Source organism: Oncorhynchus tshawytscha, linkage group LG12 (assembly GCF_018296145.1).
Source record: "Oncorhynchus tshawytscha isolate Ot180627B linkage group LG12, Otsh_v2.0, whole genome shotgun sequence".
NCBI lineage: Eukaryota > Metazoa > Chordata > Actinopteri > Salmoniformes > Salmonidae > Oncorhynchus > Oncorhynchus tshawytscha.
The window spans coordinates 11,998,213-12,012,573 of record NC_056440.1 but is presented as its reverse complement, the minus strand read 5'-3'; positions in this window follow the sequence as shown (position 1 = coordinate 12,012,573).

Sequence of the window (14,361 nt, the reverse complement as noted above, 5' to 3'; positions counted from 1 at the left end):
CAGCCACTGTGCCCATAATTCCCGCTGTGAAAATGCCAAATTGATTTCTGACACACTGACACACGTATAGCACTACTGCCAGCACAAAGATTTACCATTGCGTTAGGTTTGTTAAAATAGAGCCCTCTGAGAAAAAAAGGTGCTATCTGGAACCAATAAAGGACAGCTGAAGAGCCCCTTTACGAAACATTTCTTGAGATCCCACTGCTCTGACATTATAATCAGGTTATTGTTGAATTTTTTTACAGGCCTGGATGATTAAATCATGGGATTATGTTGGTGTGGAAGTAGATCAAAGCAGGCCTCAGTCAGCATGTAGCCTATGCATGAACCAATTATGTGTTATTTTGAGGCCTCTATACAAACATACAAAAATAAGACCTCTTCATCTTTCTATTGGGATTTGGGGGGGTGTCATCATCCCATTCTTAGCATCATAAATGTATCTCTCTGTGGCAGATTGGGTCAATTTCATTTGTATGTCTCTACTAAAAGCCGCTTTCCACGATGACGTGGCGAGGCGGTGGGACTCGTGTTTGTGGAGAGGTTGTCAGGCTTTACTGACTTGCGTGAGAGAATGAAGTGTGCTGGTGGATATAGAACCCTGTAGAGCTCTCTCTTTCTCTCTCCTCTCCTCTCGATCATGAGCTGATCTCTCTCTTGAAGTCCTGTTTCTCTTACCAGGCTTTGGTTACAGTAGTGCATTTGGGAGGCTCCTGGGAAAATTCAAGCGTAACAGGACAGAAAGGCATTGTGTGTGTCCACTGACCATGCTTGCCTCTCAGAACACTGTCATGGAACCTCAGAACACAACCTCTGTACATTTTATGTGACGGAAAATCCAGTCATATACAGGCAGAAAGTTGAAGGGGTTGATAGTGATGAAAAAATCAAGCCATAATGCTGATGTGCTTAAATATATAATTCTATAAAGATGTTATGTTGCTTTATAAAGGAGAAAGTGTTGTAAAGTAAATTGGAAAATGTTATGGAGTCATTCAAGGCCAAATTATGTGTTTTTCAATATTCCCAGTCTGCACGTCTGATACAAATTGAAAACATTATTTAATGTTTTACTCTCTACTTGAAGCATTAACATTACTATGTTTACATTGTGTTTGGCAAATGGCAAAGGGCAAAGGGCAAAGGGCATGGCATGGGAGTGTGTGCAAACGTCAGAGCAGACAGGGATAAATAAAGATCATGAATTAGTTTTTATTTCTCCCCCGTAGAATTAAATGCAATATGAGTAGGAAGAGGAGGAGGAGGAAGAGGAGGAGGAGGAGAGGAGGAGGACGAGAGGAGGAGGAAGGGAAGGAGAAGGGGGAAGAGGAGAAGGAGGAGAGGAGAAGGAGGAAGAGGAGGAGGAGAAGGAGGCAGGGGAGTAGGAGGAGAGGAGAAGGAGGAAGAGGAGGAGGAGAAGGAGGCAGGGGAGTAGGAGGAGAGGAGAAGGAGGAAGAGGAGAAGGATGAGAGGAGAAGGAAGAGGAGAAGGAGGAAAAGGAGTAGGAGGAAGAGGAGAAAGAGGAAGTGGAGAATGAGGAGAGGAGGGGGGGGAGGAGGAGGAGGAGGAGGAGGAGGAGGAAGAGGAGGAGGAGGAGAGGAGGAGGAGGAGAGGAGGAGGAAGGGAAGGAGAAGGGGGGGGAAGAGGAGAAGGAGGAGAGGAGAAGGAGGAAGAGGAGGAGGAGAAGAAGAAGTAGGAAGAGGAGTAGGAGGAGAGGAGAAGGAGGAAGAGGAGGAGGAGAAGGAGGCAGGGGAGTAGGAGGAGAGGAGAAGGAGGAAGAGGAGAAGGATGAGAGGAGAAGGAAGAGGAGAAGGAGGAAAAGGAGTAGGAGGAAGAGGAGAAAGAGGAAGTGGAGAATGAGGGAGAGGAGGGGGAGGAGGAGGAGGAGGAGGAGGAGGAGGAGAAGGAGGAGAGGAGAAGGAGGAAGAGGATGAGGAGGAAGAGGAGAGGAATAGGAGGAAGAAGAGTAGGAGAGAAGGAGGAGGAAGAGGATAAGGAGGAGAGGAGGAGGAAGAGAAGGAGGAGTAGGAGGAGGAGGAGAAGGAGGAAGAGGAGTAGGAGGAAGAGGAGTAGGAGAGGAGCATGTTGTCAATGCTTTTTTAAGTGCAGTAAATTAGAGAAGAGGGAGGTTGAATATTTCATTTCCAACTCAACTAGTGGATCAGAAATGGTGCTTGTGATCAGATCCTCTCCCTTCAACACCTGCTAAGTTATTTAGTCAAATCTGCTCTAATGGAAATGATCAGTGAACCACATGAGCTGTAACAGACTCATAAGTCCGAACCACAGCATTTCAAAGATGCTCAGCCCCGTACGCAAAGCTTTCTGGAGTGCATCCTAATGCTCCACATGGATTTTTGGACTATGTCCCAAATGGAACCCTATTCCTTAGGTACACTACTCCCTTTATATTGCACTGGTAAGTAGGATTTGTTTGCACTATATAGGGAGTAGTGTGCCGTTTGGGACGCAACCTTGGTGTCTTTGTATCCATAACCCATCGAGGGGAAAAAAGGTTTTATTTGGTAAGGCAGACAGGAAAAAAGGTTTTATTTGATAAGGCAGACAGGAAAAAAGGTTTTATTTGGTAAGGCAGACAGGAAAAAAGGTTTTATTTGGTAAGGCAGACAGGAAAAAAGGTTTTATTTGGTAAGGCAGACAGGAAAAAAGGTTTTATTTGGTAAGGCAGACAGGAAAAAAGCTTTTATTTGGTAAGGCAGACAGGAAAAAAGCTTTTATTTGGTAAGGCAGACAGGAAAAAAGCTTTTATTTGGTAAGGGATAAAAAAGTATACCTGGGAGAAATTAAATAGTTGAATGTGAAAATGAGAGATGAGTGGTTAAGAGAGTATTTGGCATTTCGTCTGCGGCAGCAACACATTTTTTGCATAGCTGATCACAAACACACACACACACACACCAACAGTATAAATACACACAAATTACACACAAACCTAGAGTACAAACACACACATTACACACACACCTACAGTATAAACACACACACACACACATTACACACACACCTACAGTATAAACACACACACTCATTACACACACACCTACAGTATAAACACACACACTCATTACACACACACCTATAGTATAAACACACACACACACATTACACATACCTACACAAATACACATAGACAAATGCACGCCATAGGAGGCTGGTGGGAGGAGCTATAGGAGGACGGGCTCATTGTAATGGCTGGAATAGCATTCATGGAACGGAGTCAAGGTTTTTATCTGTTTCATTTGTTTGATACCGTTCCATTAATTCCATTCCAGACATTAAAATGAGCCCATCCTCCTCTAGCTCCTCCCACCAGGCTCCACCGATGCACGCATACGCACACACAGACACACATGCGCGCACCACATGTGTCATGGCCATAGGGGGCGCAGTGGCAGGTGCCCCCTGTTATTTGTCCTGTTAAAAAAAAATCTGTTTTTGTTTTGTTCTGTTTGTTTCTCTGTAATACTGCTAGCTACCTAGCAATTGTATGAAGTTGGCTTTAGCCCAGATAGGTTCCCAATCTACCAACTTCATAACTATCTACCGTTCCATTTCAGAATATCAATCAAGTTAGAGGAGCTAGCTTGTCTAATTATCTTAGCGGCGTGCCTGCTGGCAAGGTTGATATTTAGAAAAACAGGCAATAACTATGTACTGAATAAGACTCATATTCCTTTCAATCTTTTACCCAGATTTGAGCAAAGATGCAGAGAAGCATATTTGGTTCCTTTAACAAAAGAACCATCAGTCAGGAGGATAAAGAGTTATGCTTAGACATGCAGAAAAAGAAACCTAATTTTGACATAGAATTAAGCATAATGATTATGGCTCTATTGCAGGAGTAAGGTGTTTTGGGTGTTTGAAAAATGCAACATTTTCAAACTTCTAGATGGGGGGCCTAGCCCCTCTCCGGACCATCCTCCAGCCATAATCACGTACTTTGTGCCCCCTCAGATTTTGGGGGTGCATGACGCCCCAGGCGACCACTAACAACATACACCAGAAGTAGAAAATATCCAACACATAATTAATCCCAATTAGCAGTATCTCCCCACTTTCATTCTCTAATCATCTCTCCAAACATGACAGAAATAACTCATGTGGAAAATCTCAAGCAGACAGTTTGTTGATAGTATGACCATCTGTAGAGCATCTCTTATTGCTCTTGCTGCTGGTGATTCTCTGATCCACCTCTACGCAGACAACACCATTCTGTATACTTCTGGCCCTTCATTGGACACTGTGTTAACAAACCTCCAGACGAGCTTCAATGCCATACAACTCTCCTTCCGTGGCCTCCAACTGCTCTTAAACGCAAGTAAAACTAAATGCATGCTATTCAATCGATCACTGCCCGCACCTGTTCGCCCGTCCAGCATCACTACTCTGGACGGCTCTGACTTAGAATACGTGGACAACTACAAATACCTGTGTGTCTGGTTAGATTGTAAACTCTCCTTCCAGACTCACATTAAGCATCTCCAATCCAAAATTAAATCTAGAATCGGCTTCCTATATCGCAACAAAGCATACTTCACTCATGCTGCCAAACATACCCTTGTAAAACTGACCATCCTACCGATCCTCGACTTCAGTGATGTCATCTATAAAATAGCCTCCAACAATCTACTCAACAAACTGGATGCAGTCTATCACAGTGCCATTCGTTTTGTCACCAAAGCCCCATATACTACCCACCATTGCGACCTGTACGCTCTCGTTGGCTGGCCCTCGCTTCATACTCGTCGCCAAACCCACTGGCTACAGGTTATCTACAAGTCTCTGCTCGGTAAAGCCCCGCTTTATCTCAGCTCACTGGTCACCATAGCAGCACCCACTCATAGCACGCGCTCCAGCAGGTATATCTCACTGGTCACCCCCAAAGCCAATTCCTCCTTTGGTCGTCTTTCCTTCCAGTTCTCTGCTGCCAATGACTGGAACGAATTGCAAAAATCTCTGAAGCTGGAGACTCACATCTCCCTCACTAGCTTTAAGCACCAGCTGTCAGAGCAGCTTACAGATCACTGCACCTGTTTATAGCCCATCTGTAAACAGCCCATCTATCTACCTACCTACAATACCCCATAATTACAAAGTGAAAAATTTGTTTTTTTAATGTTTGCAAATGTATAAAAAAAAAAACATAAACAGAAATACCTTATTTACATAAGTATTCGGACACCTTGCTATGAGACTCGAAATTGAGCTCAGGGGCATCCTGTTTCCACTGATCATCCTTGATATGCTTCAAGTGGACTCCAACTTTATTGGAGTCCACTGGTGGTAAATTCAATTGATTGGACATGATTTGGAAAGGCACACACCTTTCTATATAAGGTCCCACATTTGACAGTGCATGTCAGAGCATAAACCAAGCCATGAGGTCGAAGGAATTGGCCGTAGAGCTCCGAGACAGGATTGTGTCGAGGCACAGATCTGAGGAAGGGTACCAAAAAATGTCCACAGCTTTGAAGTTCCCCAAGAAAACAGTGGGCTCCATCTTTCTTAAATGTAAGAAGTTTGGAACCACCAAGACTCTTCCTAGAGCTGGCCGCCTGGGCAAACTGAGCAATCATGGGAGAAGGGCCTTGGACACCTAGGTGACCAAGACCCCAATGGTCACTATGACAGAGCTCTAGAGTTCCTCTGTGGAGATGGGAGAACCTTCCAGAAAGACAACCATCTCTGCAGCAGCACTCCACCAATCAGGCCTTTATCGTAGAGTGGCCAGACAGAAGCCACTCCTCAGTAAAAGGCACATGACAGCCTGCTTGGAGTTAGTCAAAAGGCACCTAAAGACTCTCAGACCATGAGAAACAAGATTATCTGTTCTGCTGAAACCAAGGTTAGACTTTTTTTCCTGAATGTCAAGCGTCACGTCTAGAGGAAACCTGGCACCATCCCTACAGTGAACCATGGTGGTGGCAGCATCATGCTGTGGGGATGGTTTTCAGGGGCAGGGACTGGGAGACTAGTTAGGATTGAGGCTAATAATAACTGAGCAAAGTTCAGAGAGATCCTTGATGAAAACCTGCTCCAAGGCGGTCAGGACCTCCGACTGGGGCGAAGGTTTACCTTTCTACGGGACAATAACCTTAAGCACACAGCCAAGACGTACGCAGGAGTGGCTTCGGGACAAGTCTCTGAATATCCTTGAGTGGCCCAGCCAAAGCCTGGACCGATCAAACATCTCTGGAGAGACCTGAAAATAGCTGTGCAGCGACGCTCCCCATCCAACATGACAGAGCTTGAGAGGATCTGCAGAGAAGAATGGGAGAAACTCCCCAAATACAGGTGTATTTGAAGACTCGATGCTGTAGTCGCTGCCAAAAGTGCTTCAACAAAATACTGAGTAAAGGGTCTGAATACTTATGTAAATGTGATATTTCAGATGTAATTTTTTTTAAATGATCAAAAATCAAAAATAAATTGTTTTTGCTTTTTCATTATGGGGTATTGTGTGTAGATTGATGAGGGGGGTAAACTATTGAATCCATTTTAGAATAAGTGTGTAACGTGACAATGTGGAAAGGTCAAGGGGTTTGAATACTTTCTGAAGGCACTGTAGGCGTTGGGGTGGGGAAGCTGAAGGGTGTGAGAGATGGAGCTGGGGACAAGAGGAAGTGATGGAGAAGAAGTGGAGGGAGCTGGGGACAAGAGGAAGTGATGGAGAAGAAGTGGATGGAGCTGGGGACAAGAGGAAGTGATGGAGAAGAAGTGGATGGACCTGGGGACAAGAGGAAGTGATGGAGAAGAAGTGGAGGGAGCTGGGGACAAGAGGAAGTGATGGAGAAGAAGTGGATGGAGCTGGGGACAAGAGGAAGTGATGGAGAAGAAGTGGAGGGAGCTGGGGACAAGCTTCACCACGCAACGACACAGTCCCATGGTTAATTAAGTTACAGCCTGGAGCGGGAAGGGAAAGGAACAACCAACATTAAGTCAGAGAGTGATCTTCCTTAAGCCTCGCAATGCCCTCAGGAACAACCAAACGAAATAGAGACAATTATATCCAAACACGTAGAGAAACACTAATGCACAAACACAAATTCCCTCTTGGACAACATGACGGGCATAATTAGAAAATTAGAAAAATACAAGTTTTGATAAATCATTTAAATCTGGAAAGGATATTTTAAATTGTATTTACAGTATCTATCATCCAACTGTTTAATGTGCACCTCCATCTCCCCGATACAAGCTGAGATCAGACGAACAACAGCATGACACTGTTTAATGTGCACCTCCATCTCCCCGATACAAGCTGAGATCAGACGAACAGCATGACACTGTTTAATGTGCACCTCCATCTCCCGATACAAGCTGAGATCAGACGAACAGCATGACACTGTTTAATGTGCACCTCCATCTCCCCGATACAAGCTGAGATCAGACGAACAGCATGACACTGTTTAATGTGCACCTCCATCTCCCGATACAAGCTGAGATCAGACGAACAGTATGACACTGTTTAATGTGCACCTCCATCTCCCGATACAAGCTGAGATCAGACGAACAGCATGACACTGTTTAATGTGCACCTCCATCTCCCCGATACAAGCTGAGATCAGACGAACAGCATGACACTGTTTAATGTGCACCTCCATCTCCCTGATACAAGCTGAGATCAGACTAACAACAGCATGACACTGTTTGACATCTATAGGAGACCTACTGAACAATAGGCCTTGGCTATTCTGAGTGGCTCACTGGGACTGTAGCAGAACTGTATTCTTTTAGCTGGCAGATGGACAGATATGGGGACTGTAGCAGAACTCTATTCTTTTAGCTGGCAGATGGACAGACATGGGGACTGGTGTTTCCTAGCTGTTGAGGAACACGTGTGATAGCCAGAGGGAAATCTTACACCTTAATGCATGAATTAATGCAAGCCCTGGTCCAAAACACTGCCAGCTAAATGAAGAATTTTCGGGAAATTCGTACGAGTTTTCAGGGTATACATCTCCGTATTTCTCTTTCTCTTTGTGTCCTCTCTCTTTCTCTCTCCCTATCTCTATATCTCCTCCCCCCCTCTCTTTCTCTCTGTGTCCTCTCTCTTTCTCTCTCCCTATCTCTATATCTCCTCCCCCCCCTCTCTTTCTCTCTGTGTCCTCTCTCTTTCTCTCTCCCTATCTCTATATCTCCTCCCCCCTCTCTTTCTCTCTGTGTCCTCTCTCTTTCTCTCTCCCTATCTCTATATCTCCTCCCCCCTCTCTTTCTCTCTGTGTCCTCTCTCTTTCTCTCTCCCTATCTCTATATCTCCTCCCCCTCTCTTTCTCTCTGTGTCCTCTCTCTTTCTCTCTCCCCATCTCTATATCTCCTCCCCCTCTCTTTCTCTCTGTGTCCTCTCTCTTTCTCTCTCCCTATCTCTATATCTCCTCCCCCTCTCTTTCTCTCTGTGTCTTCTCTCTTTCTCTCTCCCTATCTCTATATCTCCTCCCCCTCTCTTTTCTCTGTGTCCTCTCTCTTTCTCTCTCCCTATCTCTATGTCCTCTCTCTTTCTCTCTCCCTATCTCTATATCTCCTCCCCCCCTCTCTTTCTCTCTGTGTCCTCTCTCTTTCTCTCTCCCTATCTCTATATCTCCTCCCCCTTCTCTTTCTCTCTGTGTCCTCTCTCTTTCTCTCTCCCTATCTCTATATCTCCTCCCCCTCTCTTTCTCTCTGTGTCCTCTCTCTTTCTCTCTCCCTATCTCTATATCTCCTCCCCCTCTCTTTCTCTCTGTGTCCTCTCTCTTTCTCTCTCCCTATCTCTATCTCTATATCTCCTCCCCCCCTCTCTTTCTCTCTGTGTCCTCTCTCTTTCTCTCTCCCTATCTCTATATCTCCTCCCCCCCTTTCTTTCCCACTGTCCTCTCTCCAGCCCTTTGTCTCTATCTCTCCGTCTTCCGTGAAGTACGCCGTGTGTTTGGAGGAATAAAGAAAAGCCCACACACTCTGGAAGCTGTGGAGCTAGTGCTAACTCTGACAGCTCATATTGCACCAAATTGGCAGTTTCTAAAGCTACTGTGCTGTATGTGTTTCATGGTCTTGATACCATCTTAATGAAGCTTTGTATCATTACCTTGCAGTTGCTCCAATCAATCTTAAAAGGGTGCTGCTTTATTGTCTTTCTCCATTCTAAAGGTTACAGTATCTGTTTCATTGTCTTTCTCCATTCTAAAGGTTACAGTATCTGTTTCATTGTCTTTCTCCATTCTAAAGGTTACAGTATCTGTTTCATTGTCTTTCTCCATTCTAAAGGTTACAGTATCTGTTTCATTGTCTTTCTCCATTCTAAAGGTTACAGTATCTGTTTCATTGTCTTTCTCCATTCTAAAGGTTACAGTATCTGTTTCATTGTCTTTCTCCATTCTAAAGGTTCATTGTCTTTCTCCATTCTAAAGGTTAAGTATCTGTTTTGTTGTATCTAAAGGTTACAGTATCTCATTGTCTTTCTCCATTCTAAAGGTTACAGTATCTGTTTCATTGTCTTTCTCCATTCTAAAGGTTACAGTATCTGTTTCATTGTCTTTCTCCATTCTAAATTCTAAAGGTTACAGTATTCTAAAGGTTGTTTCAGTTGTCTTTCTCCATTCTAAAGGTTACAGTATCTGTTTAGTTGTCTTTCTCCATTCTAAAGGTTACAGTATCTGTTTAGTTGTCTTTCTCCATTCTAAAGGTTACAGTATCTGTTTAGTTGTCTTTCTCCATTCTAAAGGTTACAGTATCTGTTTAGTTGTCTTTCTCCATTCTAAAGGTTACAGTATCTGTTTAGTTGTCTTTCTCCATTCTAAAGGTTACAGTATCTGTTTCATTGTCTTTCTCCATTCTAAAGGTTACAGTATCTGTTTCATTGTCTTTCTCCATTCTAAAGGTTACAGTATCTGTTTCATTGTCTTTCTCCATTCTAAAGGTTACAGTATCTGTTTCGTTGTCCTTCTCCATTCTAAAGGTTACAGTATCTGTTTCATTGTCTTTCTCCATTCTAAAGGTTACAGTATCTGTTTCGTTGTCCTTCTCCAATTCTTAAAGTTAGAATCTCCACTGACCTGCTCTCTCATTGCGAGATGCAAGAATTTTGTCCAAGTTTGATTCTCACATACTGTACCACTAACCTCTACTGGTGCCCTTGGTACAACAAAGACAGGATTCAAAATAAGGTATCTTTACCTCTTTACCTTATACCTTATAGCCTGGGTTGCTCTGTGTTCAGCTTTTTCAGTATGCCAATTTCAAAATGAATAAAACAAAATATACATGGTGTGGGGGAGAGAGAAGAAGATCCTGAAAGATCAAAGGTTCTAGCGAAACAACATGCGAAAACATCAGGAAGAACAACAGGAAGGAAATATCCATTTCATTAAAGTGGGGGTTTAGGTTTAAGTCGTCAGTCATTGGTTATAGTGCACATCATTATTGTATTTAGGTTTTAGTCATCAGTCATTGGTTATAGTGCACATCATTATTGTATTTAGGTTTTAGTCATCAGTCATTGGTTATAGTGCATATGATTATTGTATTTTCCCCAAAAAATCTGTTCTCACAGAACAATTACATTCCCGATTAGAACCTGCAAATGGAATGTTGATCACTAGGATGTGATATCATCACAAATGACTGCATTTTAGAATCTATGGGATATATTTCTTCACCAGATCTTCCTTGTTTAGAGGGGATTTTCCAGGAAATTATGTACATTCATTTGCAGAATAGGAGAAACTTCAACAAGCTAATTGGGGCTAATTATGTAAGGATCAAAATATGAAATAATTCATTAGTATTCCAATTCAAGGTGTTACTGGTATTCCCTAATCAACCCCCTCTCTCCATCCATTCTGAGCCTCTCCACCCCCCTCTCTACCTCTCTACCTCCACTCCTCCTCTCCATCCCCTTCTCTCTACCTCTCCACCTCCTCTTAAACCCCCTCGCTCTACCTTCCCACCACCCCTCCTCCTTTCTACCTCTCCTCCTCCTCTCTAACCCCCTCTCTCTACCTCTCCACCTCCCCTCCTCCTCTCCATCCCCCTCTCTCAACCTCTCCACACACCCGCCCCTGCCACCATCCCCTCAAGCCTTCAAGATGGTAGATGATCTCTCAGCAGGGAAAACCAACTCTTTAGATCAGGGCTCTCCAACCTTATTCTTGGAAAGTTACTGTCCTGCAGGTTTGAACTCCAACCCTGTTCCTGGAAAGTTACTGTCCTGTAGGTTTGAACTCCAACCCTGTTCTTGGAGAGTTACTGTCCTGTAGTTTTGAACTCCAACCCTGTTCCTGGAGAGTTACTGTCCTGTAGGTTTGAACTCCAACCCTGTTCCTGGAGAGTTACTGTCCTGCAGGTTTGAACTCCAACCCTGTTCCTGGAGAGTTACTGTCCTGTAGGTTTGAACTCCAACCCTGTTCCTGGAGAGTTACTGTCCTGTAGGTTTGAACTCCAACCCTGTTCCTGGAGGGTTTCTGTCCTGTAGGTTTGAACTCCAACCCTAATCTAGTGCACCTGATTCTAATCATTAATTAATAAGTTAATAAGCTGAATCAGGTTAATTACACCTGGGGTTGGAGCGAAAACCTACAGGAGGGTAGCTCTGCAGGAACAAGGTTGGAGTGAAAACCTACATGAGGGTAGCTCTGCAGGAACAGGGTTGGAGTGAAAACCTACAGGAGGGTAGCTCTGCAGGAACAGGGTTGGAGTGAAAACCTACAGGAGGGTAGCTCTGCAGGAACAGGGTTGGAGTGAAAACCTACAGGAGGGTAGCTCTGCAGGAACAGGGTTGGAGTGAAAACCTACAGGAGGGTAGCTCTGCAGGAACAGGGTTGGAGTGAAAACCTACAGGAGGGTAGCTCTGCAGGAACAGGGTTGGAGTGAAAACCTACAGGAGGGTAGCTCTGCAGGAACAAGGTTGGAAGGAAAACCTACAGGAGGGTAGCTCTGCAGGAACAAGGTTGGAGAGCCCTGCTTTAGAGTAAGTAGGACTAGACAACTATTTTTTGCCTCAGTCCTCAACTACTCCATCATTGAGACAGATATCTTCAGACATTGACAAGGGTGTGAATTTTACACTTGAGTGGGGGCAGTCAGAAGAAGTGGAGGTAGAAATGGAAGACAGGAGGGAGAGATTGAAGACAGGAGGGAGAGATTGAAGACAGGAGGGAGAGATAGAAGACAGGGGGAGAGATTGAAGACAGGGGGAGAGATTGAAGACAGGGGGGAGATAGAAGACAGGGGGAGAGATTGAAGACGGGGGAGAGATTGAAGACAGGGGGAGAGATTGAAGACAGGGGAGAGATAGAAGACAGGAGGGAGAGATTGAAGACAGAGGGGAGAGATAGAAGACAGGGGGAGAGATAGAAGACAGGGGGAGAGATAGAAGACAGGGGGAGAGATAGAAGACAGGGGGAGAGATAGAAGACAGGGGGAGGGAAGAGGGGGAGAGATAGAAGACAGGGGGAGAGATAGAAGACAGGGGGAGAGATAGAAGACAGGGGGAGAGATAGAAGACAGGGGGAGAGATAGAAGACAGGAGGGAGAGATTGAAGACAGGGGGAGAGATTGAAGACAGGAGGGAGAGATAGAAGACAGGGGGAGAGATAGAAGACAGGGGGAGAGATGGAAGACAGGGGGAGAGATTGAAGACAGGGGGAGAGATAGAAGACAGGGGGAGAGATAGAAGACAGGGGGAGAGATAGAAGACAGGGGGAGAGATTGAAGACAGGAGGGAGAGATTGAAGACAGGGGGAGAGATTGAAGACAGGAGGGAGAGATAGAAGACAGGGGGAGAGATAGAAGACAGGGGGAGAGATAGAAGACAGGGGGAGAGATAGAAGACAGGGGGAGAGATTGAAGACAGGGGGAGAGACAGAAGACAGGGGGAGAGATAGAAGACAGGGGGAGAGACTGAAGACAGGGGGAGAGACTGAAGACAGGGGGAGAGATAGAAGACAGGGGGAGAGATTGAAGACAGGTGGAGAGATAGAAGACAGGGGGAGAGATTGAAGACAGGGGGAGAGATAGAAGACAGGGGGAGAGATAGAAGACAGGGGGAGAGAGATAGAAGACAGGGGGAGAGATTGAAGACAGGAGAGAATGTCTGGAGAATCCAGTGCTCCCATCCATCCATCAATCCACCTCTCCCTTCCCTCTTTCCATCCTCCCTCTCTCCCACTTCTCTCCCTCCTCAGCCTGTGAGTCACACACCTGACCCCCCCCACACACACACACACACACACACACAAACACAGGCGTAAAGCAGAGGCAGCAAGCGAGGCTCGCACAGACACACAGACAGCGTCATCAGCGTGCCAACACTCCCTCTGGGCATGCAGGAATCTGTGGCCAAAAAATACATCAAAAATATGACGGCAAGTGTCAATTAGTAGAATGATCAATTCAGTGTGAATGCTGGGATACGTGAAGGAGGATCCTGGCATATAGTCAACCCTCCATGTCCCTACGGACCTAAAGAGATCCATGCAAACGCACTGTTGCTGCCAATTTGCTGAATACAAAATATACATGTCTGGGGAATGTGTAAATTATCTCCAACTCATCTCCTTTACACATACAGTGCCTTGCGAAAGTATTCGCCCCCGTTGAACTTTGCGACCTTTTGCCACATTTCAGGCTTCAAACATAAAGATATAAAACTGTATTTTTTTGTGAAGAATCAACAACAAGTGGGACACAATCATGAAGTGGAACGACATTTATTGGATATTTCAAACCTTTTTAACAAATCAAAAACTGAAAAATTGGGCGTGCAAAATTATTCAGCCCCTTTACTTTCAGTGCAGCAAACTCTCTCCAGAAGTTCAGTGAGGATCTCTGAATGATCCAATGTTGACCTAAATGACTAATGATGATAAATACAATCCACCTGTGTGTAATCAAGTCTCCGTATAAATGCACCTGCACTGTGATAGTCTCAGAGGTCCGTTAAAAGCGCAGAGAGCATCATGAAGAACAAGGAACACACCAGGCAGGTCCGAGATACTGTTGTGAAGAAGTTTAAAGCCGGATTTGGATACAAAAAGATTTCCCAAGCTTTAAACATCCCAAGGAGCACTGTGCAAGCGATAATATTGAAATGGAAGGAGTATCAGACCACTGCAAATCTACCAAGACCTGGCCGTCCCTCTAAACTTTCAGCTTATACACGGAGAAGACTGATCAGAGATGCAGCCAAGAGGGCCATGATCACTCTGGATGAACTGCTGCAGAGATCTACAGCTGAGGTGGGAGACTCTGTCCATAGGACAACAATCAGTCGTATATTGCACAAATCTGGCCTTTATGGAAGAGTGGCAAGAAGAAAGCCATTTCTTAAAGATATCCATAAAAAGTGTTATTTAAAGTTTGCCACAA